The 20491-nt window shown below is 35.4% G+C and overlaps 1 protein-coding gene across 1 annotated transcript in view; it reads right to left on the bottom strand.

Annotated features, from left to right (window-relative positions):
- The window catches only part of LRP1B (LDL receptor related protein 1B), a 2189733-nt gene that overhangs the window by 127235 nt on the left and 2042007 nt on the right, over positions 1-20491 (bottom strand). The window lies entirely within an intron of this gene.

Here is a 20491-nt window from a genome sequence, read left to right as displayed (position 1 = left end):
AAGAATGGTATGTGTGTGTTATCTTCAAAGTTTCTTTTATAACCTTGGAATAAGGTTTAATATTGTTTTGAATTCTTGTGGGTGAGGCAAATAATGAGAATAAAAGAGTGTGGGGAAGGGAGAGCAGAGACGAGGGGAAGAAAATTTATACTCCATAGACTCCATGCAAGAAGTTTTCTAATTTTTGACTAATCTATCAAAAAGTTCAATCTGGTTATACTCAAGTGTATATGTATATGTAAACAGATACAACTACATATACATAGATACATCCATAGAATGTGCATGCTTATATACCTAAAATAATCAAGAATTATGGAAGGCCAGAAAAGTGTACTTGTCTAAAAGAAGTCACATAAACAAATAATTGTATTAGAAAGGTCTGGTCATTCTCTTTCTGTTTTTCATGGATAGCTAATCTTCTGTTAGGAAGATCAAGCATCCTGACCTGAATAGCCCACACAGAAGAGCTATAACTCGGGCAATGTTATCAGGGTTTATCTGAGGCAGTCCACATGGCAGGGGAGGGGAAGATTTGCTTCCTCTTGGAGGCCGTTTGGAGACAGCCATCCTCATACTATATGGTCTTCTATCAGACAGTGCTATGTAGCATGACCTTGTTTCCTTACTTAGCATCATTCCTGGAAGACTGTAACCATGATGCCCATCTCCTAGAGTTCTGTTTTTATGTTCCTTAACCTTTATATGAGCACAATTGTGTCTTAGAGTTAGCAGTTTCCTCCTTTCCCAGTGCAACTTGTCTTTTGACTGTCCTCTTTATTACCACCCTTATCATTATCCTTGTACCTGTATTACCATTCCCTCTCCCCTTCTTACAGGTGAAAGAATTTCTAGTTATGGCTCTAACACACAGCTTTCCAGAGAACTGAAGATATGGGGAAGGCTGGGGTCTTAATGAAGAGGAAATGAATTACTTATTGTGTGAAATTTGAGATTTCTGAATGATCATTAGCAGTTGACTTAAGAAAAAAAGGAACTATGGAAAAACTTTCCTGTAAAATGAAGAAAGCCAAAGATCAAACTGGGAATTTCAGAAGTTTTCTGTTAATCAGTGCCATTTGAGATGAGAATTGGTTCCTGAGAAACTTCTAAAGGAAATGTGGACTAAACAACACATGTATCAGGTAGTCAGATTCATCAGGATGTGTGCATCACCCTTTCAAACGACCTCTTTGAAAAACATCCTATAATTTTTGCAGTATCTTGTTTTCCCCTAGTCTAAACGTGTGCTATCCACCTACCTACCATCATTTCAGAGTTAACTAAAAGATGAATGTTGAGCAGTCAGCAATACAAAGTAAACTAGAAATGTCAAATAAATAATGATCATAGATGGGAAGTACATAGGAATTTGACCCAACCAAATCACAAAATCATTTGCAATTGCTTTGGTATCCCTTAAATTGACTGATTTTTTTTTCCTTAGGTTGACAGCCTTTATGTAACATTTACAAATAAATAAATCACCAAGAAGCTGAATGCATGCCAATGTGAATCACAAATTTATATATGTGAGATAAAACTTTCTTTTTGCTGTTGAGGTCCTATTTATCATTTTCGTAGACTGATAAAGCAAAACTTGAGCATTCTAAAAATGTAGCATATCATCCATGTAGACAATTATACATTTTTTTTTATTGTGTATATTTATTTACACACTATGTTATATTGTAATAGTAAACATGTGGAACAGATATTTAGCATACATTTTACCTATGCTATATGCAATGTTTTATTTTGTCTGATTTAAATTCACAATGACCTAAAGAAATGCATAAACCCGATTTACAAAGAAAGTTGGCAGCCTGACAATGAAGCAACTTGATTCCTACAGATTGAAGCATATGGTCACCTTCAAGATTCTTTAAAGGACACCAGAGAGTCAGACTGTAACAAACGAGATTCTAGAAGGAAGGACTACTTTCTGGGCTCATGTCCAGGTTGGACAGCATTGGATTAAGGGACATGAAACTTTACCTTTTTTCAAACTAAGCATAGGAGTTAGTTAATAATGTAGTAGCTCTTTTTCTACAGTGTTAGTTCCTGGGGCAGAAAGATGCTAATGACACACAGAGACAACCAAAGAAACACAGGAGATAGGGGCCAAGTCATGAACTAATCTTGTATATAGTCGTGAATATGACAATGACTTATTATAGATCAGCAGCTTTCTGGTAAAATAGCTAAAAATATTTTTTAAAAGTTTAAACAATTTAAATATTTATTGATTGCTTACTGAGTGCCACCATGTTTGGCAGTATAAGACATACAGAATACGTCATAAATATAAGATCTGGTCCCTGACCTTATAGACCTTATGATCAATTAATGTATAAAAGGTACATTTTCCCCTTGTGTTTAAGACATACAACATTTTTTTCCATAGACCAAGATTAGGCTTGGTATGAGGTAAAATAGAAACTAAAGATTTCTGAGCTGGATATCTTACCTAGAAAGGGACTGCAGTGAGCAGAGGAATTTTGCAGATGGGATTCATAGATAGAAGGTTAGGAAGGAAATACATTAGAGCAAAGAGAAGGAAAGAAATATAAACAGAAGGAAACTAAGTCCCTTTTTTCAGGTAAGAGAAATAGAGAAAGGGAAAAAACAAAATAAGAAAATCTAAATAACTTGTCTGAAACAGTAGAATAAATGAGTGGAAGATTTGAGCACAAGATTCTTGCCTCCTAAGCTAATGCAGAAAGCTGACAGACCACTGAAATATGTGTTCTAATGAAATTTGAAATTTGTCATTTTTAAGAGACACTGTAAGCTGGTGCTTACCCTGACTGCAAAAACCACTGCTCATGTTTTTGTACAATGTTAAAGACACATTTTGACTACTTCCTTCCAGACAGATGATTTCTTTCCTAATAACTTATCTGAATGTGCAACCAAACTTTGGGGCCTGAGGCATCCTTCTACATCATAGTAGTTGAAAAATATTAGTCAAATGAATGAAACTCTTAAGTATTAGGAAAAAAATGACAGAATGATTGCAACAAAATTAGAGGTTACTACTTCAAATTACAAATCTTTCAGAGCTGTGGATTGTAATGTACCTGTCACAGTTGCATAGTTTCAGGAAAATCAACACATAAGTCACTAGAGACATTTGTTTTAAATCAAACAAAAGAAGAGAAAGTATAAAAGAAGAGCTGAGAATTTTAAGGCTAGGAAATACTTCCTTTTTTTTAATTCAAATCATTACAGTTGACATCTTTCAGAAAAATAAGTCTAGTAAGGGAGTTGGTATTCTGAGATTCAAGACTTTGTATTTAGACAAATATTTGCATATGTGTAACTATTTATATTTCTTCTTTGTATAATAATAAAAATGTGAGAAACATTGTGGCCAAATTTTGGGAATGCTAGCCATGAAGTCAGTAAGAGGTTCAAATTGTACATCTGACATATTTAAGCAGTTAGGTGGTGCAGTGGATAGAGTGCCAGGCCAGGAGTCAGGAAGACCTGAGTTCAAAGACTCTTACTAGCTATGTGACACTGGGTAAGTCATTTTACCTCTGTTTGTCTCAGCTTTCTCATATGTAAAATGGGGTTAATAACAGACTATTCCACTCAAGGCTGTTGTGAGGATCAAAGGAGATAATAATAATAAAATTATTTTTTTAACTAGGCAATGGGGTTAAGTCAACTGTCTGAGGTTGGATTTGAATTCAGGTCCTCCTGATTCTAGGGTCAGTGCTCTATCCATTGCACCACCTAGCTGCCCTGTCAAAAGATAATAATTATAAAATGTTTAGCACAGTGTCTGGCACATAGTAAACAAATAAACATAGATGTTAACCATTATCATTATTATTAAAATTACCAGAGTTAAGTCATAAATTTACAGTTGGAAGGAACTGAAAAGGCCTTTTAGTACAATACCTTGATTTTACAGATTAAGAAACTGAGGCTGGATTTGAACTCAGTTATTTCTGATTTCTCTACTTTAACTTCTAAGCACCTCTAGACAACTCTCTAAAGCTATAAATGAAAAAGGAGTTTTCAAGATGTTCATCAGAGGCTTCAATGGTAAAATCTTCACTGATGATGACAGCTCACATTTCTATACTGCATTAAAATTCACAAAATCCTTTTCTCATAACAACTTGATGAATTTGATCATTTTGGTATTATTTTGTTCCTATAATCCCTGAGTAGAAAATTGGTATTCTACCTAAGCTATATAATTAAAATAAACAATTTTTAAAAAGTCCTCACTTAGAGAAGAAGAAATTTGAACTGGCTATATATAATTTGAAGGTCCACAAAATAAAGGTCAACTGAAATTCTTTTAGATTCAGAAGACAACTGAGACCATTTGTAATTGTTTTTCAGTTGTTCTCAGTTGTGTCCAACTCTTTGTGACACTATTTGGGGTTTTCTTGGCAAAGATATTGGAGTGGTTTGCCATTTCCTTCTCCAGCTCATTTTACAGATGAGGAAACTGAGGCAAACAGGGTAAAGTGACGTGCCCAGGGTCACACAGCTAATAAGTGTTTAAGGTTGGATTTGAACTCATGTCTTACTAACTCCAGGCCTGGCCTTCTATTCATTGCTCCACCTAGCTGCCCATTTGTAATATATAACTCTTTAATCTTATTAAGTTCTATGATTACCATGTTTTAAAAGAAAGCTTTAATATTTTAAAGAAGGATTAAAGAAAGTCATTTGGTAATAGTTATTTACAGAGTAAATTTTAATAGAAACAATACTCAAAGTATCCAATAAAGAGCATATAAGAGGAAAAAATCCCCTGGTTACATAAAAAATATTCTCAGGAAAAGTTTGTTTCATACACAACCATTGGAAAGATACAATGATCTGCAATATGGACATGTTTACCTGTCATAAACGCTCAGTTCAAGGCAACAAGCAACTAGAAAATAAACAGTGTTGACTCCCAGAAAAATTGTAAATATGGCAAAAATGTGTCTATCAACATTTGTGTCTTCCTTCTAAAATAAGAGGTAGTATATGCCAGGCAAATCAAACTACCACCACCATCACCACCTCGAGGCCCTAAAGGAGACAGCCCAGACCCTTAGACTAAAAGCCTTGGGAGAAGAAGTATCCTCTCAAACCACCAAATCTACTTCCAGACCAGCCCACCCTGCCCCCCAGCCATCACTGAGGGAAGAGATTATTATGGAGAGGGCACTGAGCACTGTACTTTGCACATAGTAAGTGCTTACTAAATGCTTTTTTCATTCATTCATTCCTTGCCTGTGCTACTTTTTCTCCTCAATTATGTCTCCTTATCCAATCTTAAACGACCAGTGCTCTCTTTACAGTTGCATAAATGACTATTCTCAAATGCTTTGTTCACATGAAGGCTTAACTGTCTGATAACAGTTTAATATGTTATCCTGCCCAGAGGTATCTCACAAATTTAAGGAGATCAAAGCTTTACACTAAAATGCCAGAGGTGAAATGAAACACATGGATAGGTACCTACACTGTCTGCCTTTTAACGAGGTTAGAATAATGGAAATGGAAGGACTGCCTTCTTAACTAAGGAAAGTGATTTATTCCTGCAAGATGCTGAAGAACACACTACTGTGGATCTGATTTATTCATGGAATAAGAAAAATGGAGAGGGCTTTGCAAGATCATTTTGTCCAATCTTTATATTAATAATTAGAGCTGATATTGATTTATTGATTTATAATTTATGAAGTTATTAATATAAATTATCTCATTTTAGCCATACTGTTAACCCTATTATACAGATGAGGTAACTGAGGCTCATAAAGGTAAAATGACTTAGTTTTACTGACACATTAAGATTCATAGGTGGGACCTAAATCCAGGTCTCCCTAGTTTCAAGTACAGCATTCTGCTAAACTTTCATCTGCTTCTGTCAAATAGATGACTATTTGGAATATTCAGTCCACATAGCTACTAATCAGGAATTCTTAACTGGGGGTTTGTGAACTTATTTTTGTACTTTTTGTCTTTTTAAAAATATTTTAGGGGCAGCTAGGTGGCGCAGTAGAGCACCAGCCCTGAAGTCAGGAGGACCTGAGTTCAAATCCAGCCTCAGACCAAACACTTGACACTAGCTGTGTGACCCTGGGCAAGTCACTTAACCCCAATTGCACAAAAACAAAAAAAAAATTTAACAATTGTGCTTCAATATAATTGGTTTCCTTTGTGATACTATATATTTTATTTTATGTATTTAAACATTACATATTTTAAAATATCATTCTAAGAAAGGGCCACATAGGCTTCACCAGACTCTGAAGGGGTCCAAGACACACACACACACACACACACACACACAAAGTTTAAAAAAAAACCTTCTCTTAGCTCAATATATTTGGTCTGAGGTAATTTCTAGGAGCATTTAAATATGATGAATTTTGTACTATACTGAATAGAGTTACAGAATGAGGTAATTGGTGCTCCATAAATGTAGTTGGCGGAATGACTAAAGGTCTCTTCTGCATACTAAAGTAAAATGTCATTTAGCCCTAAATTTTTGCTTAATTCAACTACAAAAATAGGGAACAAAATTACACATATCCAAGTAACACAAGGGTTCTTACCCTCTCCCACTCTCCTCACTCCCTCCTTTCCCTAGTTCTATGGAATAGTGACTACTTCATCTGATTAACTATAAAAATCAGAATAAGTTATACTAATAATGTCAATTAAAAATAAATCTCACAAATGCCCTTAAAACCATGTTTACTTAATAAATATTTATTACTTTTAAGATGTATCAACGATGAAGCTGAATCCACTGATCTTCCTATTCCATTTAGCTAAAACATCTTGACAATTTGTGCAGAAAAGATAATGTAAATGTGTAGCAGTCTAGTTAAAATAAATGCGGAGACTGAGGACTGAGAAAGTAAAAAGTTATTATTTGGCCAACTAGGGTGATTTCATGGACACTATTTGGATATCTTTAAGTATGCATTGATGTCAAATCAGCAGATGGTACTTTGACACTTAATCACCTAGAACTTGTCATTATAATGCTAGATTGCTTTAATGTGCTTGGCTAACACAACCTGTAGTGTTTTAATGATATAATGCATTGGGACCATATTACACATGGTGATAAAAGTAAAATCAAAAAATAGATCTGGATTCCTTCCAATTTGGCTTTCTATGTACCAGAATATACTGGCAGAAACCATGTAGGGAAAAAAAATGCTCCATTAACTGCTGGCATTATGGCAAGTGGACTGAATTCTTCCACTTCACATAAATCCTCAGAAGAAAGGTTCTAAAGGCATCTATCCCTCCTATGTATAAATTGAAAAATCAGGATCATATTTACTTGAGTCCAAGATGTACCTTACTTTACACAATAGGTGTGCTCCCAAAGGGTTATATGTAAAATATTTGTGACAATGGGCAAATCAACCAACCTTTAAAGTCACTGTTTGTCTTCTACAAAATGAAGATGATAATGTTTACGTGACCTATCATATAGGGCCAATCTTTAAGTATGATAAACCTGCTTATTATTATTGACAACATGTCCCAACATTAAGGTTTTGAACTTACCCACTTCTCTCATCTCCAGAATGATCTGTGATATATACAGTAGAGGAGCTTTTTGTTTAAGAGAATCTAGATTGTAATTTCCTTGAACTATCTGGTATGATTTTCATTAATTAATTAATAAATGTATTCACATTAAAAGATGGCTATTGTCAGAAAGTTCCTCTCAAGAATGCTCCTGTGAGTATAATAAGGGTTTGTGGAAGTAAAGCTTAAATGAAATTCAGAAGGACTCTTGGAGGAAACTGACAAAGGGAGTGTGTGTGTGTGTTTGTGTGTGTGTGTGTGTGTGTGTGTGTGTGTGTGTGTGTAAAAGAGACAGATACAGAGACAGAGACAGAGACACAGGCAGGCAAGCAGAGAAAGGGGTCAACATTCTGAGTTTAGTGATTCAGGGTATCAAGTTTTGTGAGGAGGAAACATTAAGAGTATGATTGGTCAAGGTCTTCCAAACCCAACTTGAGTAGTAGCTTTGTACCAGAGAATGGGCATTTTGATCCATTTGTATGAGAAACAGATTGTACTTTGATATGCCAATTGGCTCTGCCCCCATTGGAGCAGAGTTGGGCCTGTGGGAAATATAACCATGCACAAAGTTGCACCGGGAAAGGCAAAGCAGGTAAAAGTTTTGAAAGACCTTGAGGCTGGGCAACAGGGTTGAAGGGTTTTGAGCAGAAGAATGACATGATGAGATCTGCATATAAAGAAGATCAATCTTGCTTCAGGGTAAAGAGGGAATTGGAAAGAAGAGAAAATGGAAGTAGAAAAACTAGTTAGAAAGCTATTGCAGTATTCCAGACAGGTAGTAATGAGAACTTGTATTGGTAGTGGGAGGGGACAGAGGACAGAATAGGAAACAGAAAACGGTAGAGGGATTTGAGAGCTCTGTTGGAAATGGGATTGGCAGGTCTTAGAAATTGATTGAATGTGGGAAGAAAAGAAGTAAGACATAAGGTAACACTAAGATTTCAAGTATGGGTGATGGATAGATGGGATGCCATTAACAGAAATGGATAAGGAGTTGGTTTTAGAAGATAGTTATTTATAGTTCTGTACAGTTTGGGGTGCCACTGGACCTCTGGTGACAAAGTCCAGTGAGCACGTACAGTTTTATGATATGCTATTCTCATCTATACCTCCTGGTCATTGCTAGAATTATCCCATTCACATATAGTCAGATAAACAATTGGTCTTATCTGGACTTTTAATTAACATTTGCCTACATTTTCTTTGATTACCCATCTGAGCTCACTTTAGGTCCTGTTTTGTAGTGTTCAGACAAAAGTATGTAAATCTGGGGTTCTTAACCTGGGATAAGTGAATTTTTTTTAATATTTTGTTAACTTTATTTAAATATAATTGGTTTTCTTTGTATCCTATCATATTTTATAACTTTAAAAATCATCATTTTGAGGAGTCTTTCTATAGGCTTCACCAGACTGCTAAAAGGATCCATAACACAAAAACATTCAGACTCCCTGATCTAAATAGATGTTTTCAAGTATTTAAAAGTTTTTTGGTTTGTTTGTTTGTTTTTGCACATGTAAAGCCCCACTTTAACTTGGATGACGAGTTTATCATTGAACCTGTCTTGGTGGGTTGTTCACCAGTCAGTGTTCCCATTTCAGAGGAAAGTGAGCATGTCAGTATCAATGTCATTTCCAAATCTGTTCTTTTAAGAAATAGAAAAGAGCGTGGCAGGCAAGCACTGGACTGATGTTACAGGGACATGACACTAGAACAGACATCAAATTAATAGAACAAATGGCTTGTCATTTATGTGGCCACTCAGAGCTTTGGCCTATTATGCTTTTGCTTCTGCTTATCTTAATATTTTATATTTGTCCTTCTCCCTAACGCTGATGTCTCCTTCTTCCTGTTATCAACTAGGCTTGACTATTCCGACTTCCACTGATTTCACTGTCGTAATGACTTTCTCCCTCTGCCTTTACACTCAGACTGAAGTGTGTCCTTTGACAATAATTTTTGTTATATCTTCTCCTGGTTTCTGAGGATCCTGACTGTCAGGTATGACAATGATTTTTCCCTGGACAAAGATGCTTATTAATGGGCGATGGCCAGTCCTAAAATAAAATCTAGAGTTTTTGAACAGTAGGCCTTTTAGCAGCAGCCAGTGTGATTGCAATAGAATAAATATTGTACCTGAAGTTCAAAATCTGATACTTATTAGCTGTGATCCTGGGCACACACTCTGAAACTCTTATTTTGTAAACAGGATAAGAATACTTAGCCTACTCACAGAGTCTGACTCAATTTCAATTTTTCTTCTTTCTCCGTCTGCTTTATATAGACACAGCTTTTGTCCTAAAAGCAGGAACCATATCTAACTTACTTTATAAATCTCTTCGTGTAGATTATTGCTGTTCAATCATTTCAGTCGTGTCTGTTCTTCGTGACCCCATTTAGGGTTTTCTTGGCAGAGACACTGAGGTGGTTTGCTATTTCCTTCTCCAGCTCATTTTACAGTCGAGGAAACTGAAGCAAACAAGGTCAAGTGACTTGTCCAGGAGTGTAACAGTAAGTGTCAGAGGCCACATTTGAACTCAGGTCTTCCTGACTCCAGGCCCAGAGCTCTATCCACTAGGCCGCCTAGCTGCCAAATTCAGAACTACTCACTAAAAAAGTGCTTAATAAAAATGATTTTTTTACAACAGTGATCATATGATGACACAGCAAATCTACCTTTATTTTAAATTATTTATTTGTAACTCTTTTATGATAATCATATAGCATGTTCAATTTTTTCATTCTCATCTTTCTTCTCTCTTAGGCTGCCAAATTCCTTGTACAAGTTTGTTGATATGCTTTGGTTTTCTTTCCTTATCACTTTACATCACTGTCTCTACTGAAACTAAAGCTTATCAATGAAATCCTAATTATCCAATCCAATGACCTTTTCTCAATCCCTATCCTTAATGTTTTCTGCTCAACTGAATACTTCTGGCCTCCTCCTTGATCATTTCTACTGTCCTGTCTTCTGAGATAGCACATTCTGCTGGTTCTCTTGCCTCTTCACTAACCACTACAGAGCCCATATACAATATTTATGAGTAGAAAGTGATAAAAAAAAAAAGCAGTGAATCAGATTCAGGAACATTGTCTATCTGAATTATTACAGTTTAGCTTGCTTCCAGTTTTCCATTCCTGACATAAGGGTGCTTGATATTAGTAAATCTAATACCAGTGACAGATTAATCATTAAGAGTGCACAAGCTTATGCAATTCAACTACTTAAAAACTGCTGCTTACCTGCCTCAACAAACCTAACCAACCAAATTAGTCAAACAAACAAACAGAAAAATCCCAGGCCTAAAACTCAGCCTGGCATTCATAGGCACTTTCAATATTGGTCCCTAGCTATGTTTTCAGTCTTACATTACTATTCTTCATGTATTTTTCATTCCAGTCAGGATAAACTATTAGCAATTCCCCAGATGCATACTATGTTTTACCACCTCTATCTTTTGGCTCAGTATGTCCTTCTCTCTCTAGTATCTTCACCTATTCTGTCCTTCTCGAACTCAGCTTCCTTCCTCAAGTAATCTCTTATCTTCACAGACAGACATGTTTTATTCCCTTACCAAAACTTGTAGGCACTTTATACAAGTGTATAGTTATTTTCCACTTTCTATTATATGTATTTCTTTACATGGCTTATCAAGCCTTCTACAAGGAAGAACATCTACTACAAAGGTGACATAGGCTAGGCTAGTTTTGCTGTATGTTTTTTTTTTTTACTTTTTTATAACCTCCTCCTCTAGCTCCCAAATGGCAATGAAATCATCTTCAGGATTTAATTGGTCTGGGTGACAAAGGCAAAAACCAATGATGTGCCTTTCTGGTCACCTAAGGAATAAAAAACCCTTGAGGGTACTGAGTAGTCAGTACCCTCAGGCTTAATGAACTATTTGTGGCCATTTGTCATCAGATTGGTCTGAGACAGACCTGTCTCACAAAATACCTATTATATTGTGAACTGCCATGGTCAGGGACTATATCTCCTTATCTTTTGTCTTTCCCTTCCTTACTTCCATCCCCAAAGCCCACACATCAGTGCCTAGCAGAACACATCGATGATTAGTAAATCTTTTGAATGAATGAATGAATGAATAAATGAATGAATGAATGAATGAATGTGTGGGAGAAGTGAACTTGATGATGCTCAGAGATTGACTTTAGCAATCATCCTAAAGTTGATCACTTCCAGTGAACCTCCTTACCACCCTTAATATCACTTACCAAATCTCCCTGCTATTGTACCATGTACTTCCCTGGCATGTTTGTAACATATAGAACCTCCCCTCCTTAGAAATAGCCCTTCTTCAAGGCATGCTAATTTCATTTGTTCTGTATCAGCCATTTTGCTGTTAATAACTCCTAGTTAACTGTAAGATCAGCTGTGGCTGTCAGCAACCTTCAGGGTCTCCTTTTCTTCTCTCCCATAGCAAAAAGACTTAGATGCTAAAAGAGGAGCATTCTAGATTCTAGGAGAAAAGTTCTCTTCACCTTCTGGCCTGATGGACAGTTCTCTTTAATTTGGTGAAACTAGCCATACTAAGCCAGTAACTCCTTTATCTGCTGTAACTAATAATACACGTTTTTCTTTAGGAAGTTTACTATCCTTTTTTCTTTATAACCACTTGTGTTTTATGAACAACCATCTTTCTTTTCTTTGTTTCACATGATGATACACTGAATAATGTTTAGTTTATGAATGATGTCCTAAAATTTTGTATAAAAGGGATCTCTCATGGCAGGCTAGTTGTACATGCCTTCCACCCTGGTATTTGCCAGATGTCTGGAATACAGAGGCCTCTTTGCTTCACTCTTAATTGACTTGGTATTGCTATCATTTGACCCTGACCTTGAGAACCCAAATCGGTGAGTACTGACCTTCGTGGATCTTCAAAAAATATTCCACTATAAATGATTTAGTCCATCATTGAGAATCTATGTATTAACTAATAATGTAGGGAAAACAGGGAAAGGATTTATCACTTCCATCATACTACCTTTTGCTTAGATTAAGCAAAGTGATCAGGATTCTTTCAAAGTAAAAACTTGGCAGATTTTCCAATCTTCATTCATTCATTTAATATTTATTAAGTACCTACTATATGCAAGTCACTGTGTTAGGCACTGCCAAAACAAATATAAACAAATACATGAAGAACTTTTAAAAGATACAACTCTAGTAATAATGAGAACATTTTTGCTAAAAAGAGGAAAAAAGTTCTAATGTAAGAAATTAATGAGTAATGATACTATTACTTCTTTTTCATGCTAATATTTAAAAGAGCTTCATTCATTCATTTATTCAGCAATTCAACATTCATTAAATATCAAACATTAAATGTTAGAAAAAACAAATAAGATACAAGTCCCTTATCTTCACAGAACTTATAATTGAACTGAGAAAGATAAGACATGGCTATAGATATTTTTGAAATTACTGAGAAAAATTCTTCCAAATATCTGTGATAGCACACACACACATATTTAAAATAAATACACACATATACACAAATGTATTCTTTTTCAAACGTGGTGGCATTTCAGGGACCCTTTGCTGAGAAACTACATACTTTCTAGCTAAGATTATAAAGGCATATATTGGAGGGAGGTGTGGAAAGAAAACTTATATTGCTCTAGGAAATGCATATTGTGTTTTCCATTATACTTTGATTCAGCTATGATCTCACCCATGAGGGCAGTTCCTCTGTAGCAACCTACCCTCTTCTTCTCGTCCTGTGTCATTTCTGTCCATTTCTTTCAGCAAATTCTTCACAGAAAATCTACAGAAAACATTGAAAGTCTTTTTCTGCTTCTTTGAGTATTTTATAAATATCTAGGTAACACCAAGTACCTCTATCTGATTTCTCTATCTTTGCTAAATAACTAGCCTACTTCCATTTCTAATCCTGCATATTCTTGATGATTATCTTTCATCACATTTGTCATGTACAAGAAGTTAGCTATACATAAGCCCAACATGCATGAGACAGTGGTATTGTATGAATTGCAACCATATAACTTCACTGAGAAAATATTAGTAAACCTTGGCCACAGTAACTAGATTGGGATCATTGAAAATTGTATACAATTTCACAAATCCAATCTGAACCAATTCCCAACAAATATTAAGTTCTGGAAACAACTCAGTGATGTCATCAGCTCCCATGGGTTCCATGATCATCTCGTGCAGATGATTCTCAAGTCTACACATCTAGCCTTCTCACTCCTAGACTCCAGTCCCACTTAACCAATTGCTTGATGAACATTTCTAACTGGATTTCTTAGGCAGTTTAAACTTACTATGATCTAAATAGAACCTCATTATCCCCTTCCCTCACATTCCTCCATAAAATAAACAAACAAATAAATTCACCCTCCTTACTAACTTCCCAATTTCTGTCAAAGGCACCATCATCTATCCAGTTACCTAGATTCATAATTTTAAAGTCATCTTTGGGGGCAGTTAGGTGGTGCAGAGGTTGGAGCACCGGCCCTAGAGTCAGGAGGACCTGAGTTCAAATCCAGTCTCAAACCGGACATCACTTGACACTTACTAGCAATGTGACCCTGGGCAAATCACTTAACCCCAATTGCCTCACAAAAAAATTAAAAATAAAGTCATCTTCAACTCTCTCCTCTTTCTCAGCCCCTACAGCTAATCAATTCTCATATTTCCCATATTTTACCTTCACATCTCCCATATCTGCAGCTGCCACTTCACTCAAATAACAACTATCCTAGGTAAAGGCCTCAATGTCTCTTGCCTGTAGTACAGTAGTCTCCTAGTTGGGTTCTCTACATTAAGAATCTCCCTATTCTAATCCACCCTCCACACAACTGTTGAACTGATTTTTCCAAAACTCTTTAGTGGTTCCCTCTTGCCTCTAAGATAAATACAAATTAAAATACAACTTCCTCTGTTTAGCATTTAAAGCCTTCACAATCTGATTCCAACTTATTTTTCTAAGCTATTTCACATTACCTTGCTCTTCCCATCCTGTGTCATTTCCCCCACCCCTACCTCCCAACAAATTTTACATTCTAGTCATTAACTACTGGTGAACTACTGGTTATTCTCTACACACAACATTCCAACACAGTGTAGTAGAGATAGATAGAATGCTGAATGTGAAGTCAGAAAAAGAAGGGTTTAAATATTGCCACAGATACTTCCTTCTTTTGGGACTCTGGGCAAGTCACTTAGCTTTTCTGTGATTACATTTACTTATCTGTATAATGGGCACAATATTAGTGCCTACAATACAGTGATGTTGTGAGGATCAAATAAAATAATGAATATCAAGTGTTTTGCAAACTTTAAAGCACTACAAAAAGGGGAGCTGTTAATATTATCTCCCCACTCTATGGCTTCAGCACAAGCTAAACCCCTCGTCCAGAATGCTCTCTCTTCTAGCCTCCTACTTCCCTTCAAGGTCAAGGTCAAGTGCTACTTATTAAACAGAGCTTTCCCTGATTCTCAGACTTGTTAGTGTCCTAGACTTACAATCACCCTATATTCAATTTTTATGTATTTATATTTATTTATCTATGTTCATATTATTTTTCTTTACTAGAATGTCATCTTCTTAAAGGTAAGAACTCTCATTTTTGTCCCTGTGTTCCCACAGCCTACTTCAGTGTCTTACGTGGGGTGGGCACTTAATAAATGTTTATGCAATTGAACTGAATCCATATGGTCTTTCTAGGATAAGAATGTGTGAGCTTAGAAACACTTATCTCTTAGTAGAATAATTCACTGGGCTAATTATACAACTACATGTCCTACTTTGAGTAATACTCCTTTTTTTAAAATCAATTTTGTGTCTGCAACATTTATAGTAAGGACAATCTCTTCTGAACAGTTATGGACTTTACTTAGGCAGATTGGTAATGTTCTGGAACTCCAGTCATATAAATACAAAGTCAACAGCACACAGAACAGCACGTTTGAAGAAACAATGATAAGCAGAGTAGATAAGCAGAGTGCTGTGCCTGAAATCAGAAAGACCGAAGTTCAAATCCAGCCTCCAACACTTACTAGCTGTTATCATGGGCAAGTCACTTACCTTCTGTTTCTCTTGGTTTCCTCATCTGCAAAATGGGGATAATAATAGCATCTTCCTCCCAAAGTTGTGTTGATCAAATGAGATAATAATTATGAAGTGCATAGTAGACTACCTGGTACATAGTAAGTGCTATATAAATGTTGGCTATTATTATTTTATTTGTTTTTCTGGCTGGACACTCTCCACAACACTTTTAAATCTTTTCAGGGGCATACATGTCTACTTGACTTTTACTCTGCTTAATGTTAATATTCAAGACTCATAGTGTAGAGCAAATATTACTGGATTTGGACTCTAAGGATCTGGGTTAAAAACATGGTTCTATTATTTATTACATATATAACTTTGATAAAATCACTTGATTTCTCTGGAACTCAGTTTTTCTTATCTATTTAATGAAGGGATCCACTAGATGACCTGTAACAGCCTTATGACCTTTAAATTCTATGTTGGTTGAAAAATGATTTCCATGGTCACATTTGACATAGAGACATATAGGATGACACCATGCCCTGGTTGGATCTTATTTGTAGAAAGCTCTTAAGTCATCATTTTATGCAACTAAATCAAATACTTTAAAAAAAAAGAATAAATACACCTTATTTTCTATCTACTACCTTATTTTTTATGACTTTAAGTAAGTTAGGTGACTATAAAGAGGTGGTTCTAGGTTAAAAATTATCTGAGAATGTGTGCCTGTTCTGATATAATGGAAAGATTACTGAACTGAGTATCACAGGGCCTTTGTCTGAACCAGACTCTGATATTTACTACTTGTGAGATCTTTGAAAATAATTTAATCTCTTTAGAACTCATTTTAGGGCTAGGTGGCTAGATGTTCTCTAAGGTTCTTTTTATCTCTGAATGCAGTGATCCTACTTATTTTTCCATTAGGATCATCTCAGTGTGTGAATAGGTCATAGATTATTTTCAAAAAAGATTTTATAGCAATAAGAAAATATATCACTGGGGAGTTCCTAATGTTTTCTTCATCATTTTTTAAAATAAAAGAAGTGCCCATAATTTTTCCATATTTCTATAATTTTCCTCTCTGAGATATTTTGAAGATTGATCCCTGAGTGCCTTTATAATTAATCCCCTTCTAGCCACTCTTCCTGACCCCATCTTCTTAAGTTGTGGTTAGTGGAAAAGGAAGGGAACAAACATTTATTAATCACATACCATGTGGCATACATGGTACTGAGCACTTTCAAATAACTTGTTTGATCCTTACAACTCTGTGACATAGGTGCTATTTTTATTTCTATTTTACAACTGAGGAACCTGGGGAAGACAGAAGTCCAGGGTCACATACTTTGTATGTGTCTAGGGCCAGATTTGAACTGAGGTCTTCCTAACTCCAGTCCCAGAACTTTATCCACTGAGCTGTCTAGCTGTCTCAAGCATTATTAACACTTGCTCATGTCACTTCATCAATTACTAAAATAGTAGAGTTCAATTAGTGCCACAATAATTGTTATAATAGAACGACGTGGAAATTTTGGCAGATTTGTTTCATCTCACGCATTTGTTGTCCTTCATTACAGCTTTATCTGCAGATACTTTCAAGATGATTTATTTTATTTTTTTTTTTATTTTTAGGCAATTGGGGTTAAGTGACTTGCCCAGGGTCACACAGCTAGTAAGTGTCAAGTGTTTGGGTCTGAGACTGGATTTGAACTCAGGTCCTCCTGACTTCAGGGCCGGTGCTCTATCCACTGCGCCACCTAGCTGCCTCATCAAGATGATTTCTTTTGTGAGATAATGCTCCTTGTATTTTTCCATCCTTCATTTGTAAATGATCTTGTGTGCTAAATGACCATTGCCCTTAGTTGTCCTGCTACTACTACTACTATTTCTCTCTCTCTCTCTCTTTCTCTATCTTAGCTAGCACTTACATAAAGCCTACTATGTGCCAGCTACTGTGCTAAGCACTTTATAAATATTATCTCACTTGATTCTCACAACAACTCTATGAGGCAAATGCTATTATTGTCTCCATTTTACAGTGAAGGAAGCTGAGGCAAACAGAGGTTAAATGACTTACCAGTAGGTCACACAACTAGTATGTGTCTGAGGCAAGATTTGAACTCAGGTATTTCTGACTGCAATGCTCTATCCACTCTATCCTACTTCAATATGCATAAGATCCCATTAATACCAAAGCTGACATTTGAGTGGTGCCCAATTGCATTGTGCTCTATGTTTATAACAGACTCCCTTCCCTAGATTTCTTCAAAACAGCTCAAATTCTACTTCCAAATGAGTCTTCTTCTAATTTGCTGTTAGCACAACCTCACAAATTACCTTGTGTTACTTTGCATATATTTGCATATACCTATGTGTGTACATACTATCCCTTCCAATAGAATAAAGGCTACTTGAAGGAAGGGACTTCCATTTTTACCTTTGTATTCCTAGCACCAAGCCTACTGAGTACCTCTGGCCGGTACTATATCCACTGCACCACCTAGCTGCCCCTCTAGAGCCATTTTAAATGGGGTAGCTCTTACTATCTCTTCTTGCAGAGTTTTGTTTTTGATATATAGGAATGCTGATGATTTATGTGGATTTACTTAATATTTTGCTACTTTGCTAAAATTGCCAATTGTTTCAACTAACTTTTTAGTTGAGTTTTTGGGATTTTCTCAGTGTATCATCATATTGTCTGCAAAAGAGATATTTTTATTACCTCACTCCCTATTGTGATTTTTTTTTCTATTTCTCATTGCTATTGCTAGGACTTCCAATACAATCTTGAATAATATTGGTGACAGTGGGCATATAGCTTTGGATATAGCTAGCACTTTCATATGTCCTTAGTAATTAATGTGGGTATTTATAATAATCAAAATGACTTATTTGCTCAAAGTTGTTCTTAAATATTGCTGTTACTGTATATAACGTTCTCTTGGTTCTGATCATTTTGCTTTTCAATTTTTCGTGCAAGTCTATCCATATCTTCAAGCTCATCATTTCTTTTTATTTTAATTTTTTTTTAAATTTGATTAGGCAATGGAGTTAAGTGACTTGCTCAGGGTCACACAGCTAGTACGTGTTATGTGTCTGAGACCAAATTTGAACTCAGGTCCTCCTGAATCCAGGGCCAGTGCTCTATCCACTGTGCCACCTAGCTGCCCCTATCATTTCTAGTTGTATTCCACCACAATCATATACCACAACTTGTTCAGTCATTTTCTGATTGACAGGCATATTGGAAATTTCCAGTTCTTTGCCACCACGAAGAGAGCTGCTATAAATATTTTAGAACATATAGGTTCTTTTTCCTTTTTCGTTAATCATTTTGGGAAACAGACATAGTAGTGGTATTGCTGGGTCAAAGGGTATAAGCAGTTTAATAACTCTTTAGGCATAATTCCAAAGTGGCTGGATCAGTTCACAGTTTCAGTAACGATGAATTAGTGTCCCAATTTTTCCATATCCCTTTCAACATCTGTTGCTTTCCCTTTCAATCATTTTAGCCAATCTGATAGGTATGAAATGATATCTCAAGGTTATTTTAATTTGCATTTCCCTAATCAATAATGATCTATAGCATCTTTTCATGTAACTATAAATTATTTTGATTTCTTTATCTAAAAACTGCCTGTTTATATCATTTGACTATTTATCAATTGAGAAATTTTTATAGATTTGACAAAGTTTTTTATATATTTGATTTATGAGAACTTTATCTGAGAGACTGTCTGCACATTCCCACCCCCATCCCATCCCTAATTTTCTGTTTTCCTTCTGATCTTGGCTACATTTCTTTTATTTATACAAAACTTTTTAAATTTAATGTAATTACCGAATTTACCCCTCATCCTGCTCTCTATTTCTTGTTTGCTCATAAATTGTTCACCTGTCCATAAGTCTGATAAGTATTATGTTCCATGTTCTTCAAATTTTCTTTTAATATCTCTTTTAATAAATAAGTCACGTATGTATTCTGACCTTATCTTGGTAGATAATGTAAAATATTGGCCTATTCCGGTTTTTGCCATGCTGCTTTCAAGTTTTCTCAACGATATTTTTTTAACCAAATAATGAAGTTTTATCCCCAAAACTTAAGTCTTTACACTTGTCAAATACAAGGTTAGTATATTTATTTGATGCTGTAAACTGTATGCCTACTATGTTCCATTGATCTACCTTTCTATGTTTTAGCCAAATAGTTTTGATAATTACTGCCTTATAATATAACTTAAGATCTGGTACTGCTAAACCTCTTTTCTGCACATTTTTTTCTTTAATTCCTTTGATATTTTTGACTTTTTGTTTTTCCAAATGAATTTTGTTTTTTTTTCTAATTTAGTAAAATAATTTTTTTGGTAATTCAATTGGGATGGTATTGAATATATAAAGTAGTTTAGGTAAAATTGTCATTTTTAGTATATTGACCTTGCCTACATGTGAATAATTAATACTGTTCTTAGTATTTAAATATGATTTTATTTGTAAAAAAAGTTTTTATAATTTTGTTTATATATTGTATGGATTTCTTTTTGGCAAGTGTACTGCCAGGTACTTTATACTGTCTAGAGCCATTTTTTTTTTTAGGCAATTGGGGTTAAGTGACTCGCCCAGGGTCACACAGCAAGTAAGTGTCAAGTATTTGGTCTGAGGCTGGATTTGAACTCAGGTCCTCTTGACTTCAGGGCCGGTACTATATCCACTGCACCACCTAGCTGCCCCTCTAGAGCCATTTTAAATGGGGTAGCTCTTACTATCTCTTCTTGCAGAGTTTTGTTTTTGATATATAGGAATGCTGATGATTTATGTGGATTTACTTAATATTTTGCTACTTTGCTAAAATTGCCAATTGTTTCAACTAA

This window comes from Vombatus ursinus, unplaced genomic scaffold (genome assembly GCF_900497805.2).
Source record: "Vombatus ursinus unplaced genomic scaffold, bare-nosed wombat genome assembly UNPS02014816.1, whole genome shotgun sequence".
Lineage (NCBI taxonomy): Eukaryota > Metazoa > Chordata > Mammalia > Diprotodontia > Vombatidae > Vombatus > Vombatus ursinus.
This window is presented reverse-complemented; position numbering and strand designations above follow the sequence as displayed.